We start from the raw sequence: 3,490 nt of genomic DNA on the forward strand, positions 1-3,490 counted from the left end.
ATATAATTAGTGTTGTTGGTTAGATTAGTAATTTCTCATATTATTTATAAGAAATCAATAATACGGTTTTCAAAATATCTTTTAAATTTTTTTTTTTTGGTCTTTATTAGTTTAAACTTTTATCGTGGTTGGTTTCTTATATATATATATATATATATATATATATATATATTTTTTAATATTTTTATTTAATTGTTTTTATTATATAAATACTTACATATTAAAATAAAAATTAAAAATCAATTGGTGCATCACAATCTAACTTTATAGTCCCTTATTCTTTTTCAAATATCAACCGTCCTTCGTTCTTTCCTTCTCTTCCACCATTTACCACTACGTCTACCACCATATCTGTCACACCCCAAAACCGGAACGACGGAAACGTTCTGGGGTGGATGACGTCATGTCAAATATCACAACAAATGCATTATAGTAATCAAAGTACAACAACCATTGCATTAATAGTAATAGTTTTATATGGTTTACATTACAATACATCAAAGTAATACAAGTAAATATAAGTAAGTACAGCATGATACTAAGCTATCTTCATCAACAGCTCCGGGGATGTACCTGTCTAATGCTAACCTGAGAATACAAGTTAATTGAAAAGCGAGTATCAGCATTTTTACAAATGCTGGTGAGTTCATAAGTATTAAGTGTCATTTTATCCAAATAACTGTAGTGGTGATGATTATGATGGCATGTGCGGAATTAGAAAGATCTAGTGATTCATCATGTAAAATTCAAGAACATAAGGAGTAAATAAATCTTTGTAAGCTCTTATTAGATCTAGAAAGATTATACAAATGGGTTTGTATACAATTTCTCTCTCTAGTCTAACACTCCAAAATGGACTCTTACATAATGGGAGTCACTCACTTCCTATTTATAGGAAAAGACTCAACCCATTTACACATACAAAGAGGAAAGCCTAAAATAATACATCCAAGCATGACTTTGCACCCTAACATTCTCCCCCTCAAAGTTAGGATTGGATGTCCGACTTTAATATCCAACGAGCTAGCGCGATCAAGACCAAACTCCCCCTCGAAGTAACACCGGTCTTCAAATCTGCAAATAAATATTCGACAAAACCGAGAAGCTTCGAATACCCATCATTCTCCCCCTTTTTATAATCAAAAATTGATTATAAAACCCACTAAGGATGAGAAGCGCCCGAGGAATAGTCTTCACGATACTCCCCTTTGATGTGTACCAAAAATGAATCACCAAAAATCTTGCACGGAAAAACAATCACGAAAAAGCCACAAAAAATTTTCAATTTATGAAAAATTTTGACTTTTTGAGTGAAAGTTGCAAGATTTTTCAAAATCCGGGTAGATATTGTCATTTTCTGAAACTTGCAGGGATCCGTTGCGCCAAAAATAGTCAAATATGCGAAACTCTAGCCTATTTGCGAAGCCGGGCATAAAGCGTAAATTCGCACAAACTGCAGGGACCAGAACTGTAAATTCTTCAATTTCTCAGCTTATATTACCCATTTTGCGAAGTTGGGTATTTGTTGCCAAAAATGCGAAACTGCAGATACTCGTTTTGAAAATTTCTGCATGTTCTTCAAACTTGCGAAGTTGGGCTACTTTTGTCATTTCGTGGAAAAATCAGGGGTGCAAACTGAAACTCTTTGTGTTCTTCCCCAAATCAAGTAAAAGACTTCGCACGTAAAATTCTTCGCATTTTTAACTCTTCGCAAACTTCGCATCTTTATCCCATATCACAGATGCGAACATAATTGTTTTGATCTCATATGCAAACTTCATTCACACAAATGTGAATTGAACAATCATGGCAGATGCGAATGAAATGCAAACCCATATGTGTACAAAAAAAATCCATATGCGAATTCAGGTTATTTCATATGCGAACTGAAACCCAGATTACGATTGGAGATTCAAATGTTCATGCGAAACCAAATCATCGATCTAAAACCAAGGCTTCGTTCGTTCATTGAACAACAACAAATACCCTGATTCGCTTTGCACAGTTTAACCCAAATCAAAATTTTCTTTTACAGATCATCGACTCCATATGCGAACTCGATTTCACAAATAAGCGATTCTCAAACATGCGAAATTAGACTAGCATCGATCAAAATCGTCTTCACACATTCGAAAATCGGCTCCAATAATCAAAAATCGAACATCGATCCTTGACAATCGATCAAAAACGACGTCAACATCACAAATCGATATCATCTCAAACCCGATTATCAACATCCAAAATCAAGAACTTCGTTTTCCAGTTCGTTATCAAATTGTATTTCATTCTTAAAGAAAAACATGTTCATCATCAATCATCGAAAACAACATTTCAACGATTCATAAACAAATCGTTCACCGACTGAACTCCCAAATCAATTTCTCAAAATCAAACTTTCATTACTCAACAATCAAGCCTTCAAACCTTCGACTACCAGTAAAGGATCTTCAATCTCAAGACATTCGATTTCAACTCCAAGCAACTACATCAATTAAAACTTCGATCATCTTGAATTAAGGCTTGATTCTAAATGATACCATCGAAATTAGATGCGATACACCCACCTAGCAACAAATCGGCTTTCAAACACCTCACATTCGATTATTAAAGCTTTCGATTGTGACTTCAAACACGATACGCTCAACCTCAAAGCGTTCGATCCCAAGCACCGATTATCAAATCTATCTTCCTATTCTATTCGATTTTGACTTTGAACACTCAAATCCAATGTTACCAAATGATTACAGGTAATAGTCGAAATCGACTTCAACTGTTGTCGACTCTGATTGATTTTGATTTTTCACTCGACTTTTCTGCATTGACTCTTCACACCAACATCGATTCCAAACTATCCTTCCCAAAATCGACTATCATCAATCGAACCTCACTAAAAAACGACATCAACTGTCCGTCCTTCGCTTCTCAATTACTCATTCTTCCATATTCAATTTTGACTTTTCAGTCAAACAAATGATAATCGAATTGATGAACAAGAAAAAAATAGATGTACTCTTTTGATCAGGGAAATCGAATAAATGAATAGAAGTAGATTGGGCTCGGTCAAATGTGTATGATAACGAATAGTAAACAGATCATCATCTGGGCTCAAATAACCGAATATATGAACAGTAAAGAATTATAACTTGAGCTTTCCAATTGAATCAAATTAGATGAATATTAGATTTAAACAAAATGAGTTGAATATGGTTTTGATCTAAACAAAAATAATTGGATCAACAATGGGGTTGAAACGGATTAGATCCAATGAGGCAAATCGATCAAAAATGAAAAACGCAAAGTACGAATCGAAATCATGGATGTTTTGGAATCCATTTGAGAATTTGAGATACCTTTTTGATGAATCGAGATCCACTTTCAACGAACGAATCAAATTTGGAAGATCTTGGTTCTTTTGTCGGAATGAGAAAACCTCCAAAACGAACATTGTACCACCCACCATGCAAGATGTACAACTCGTTCTTCGTGTTCT

This window comes from Lactuca serriola, chromosome 1, assembly GCF_051521515.1.
Source record: "Lactuca serriola cultivar US96UC23 chromosome 1, Lser_US96UC23_V15, whole genome shotgun sequence".
Taxonomy (NCBI): Eukaryota; Viridiplantae; Streptophyta; class Magnoliopsida; order Asterales; family Asteraceae; genus Lactuca; species Lactuca serriola.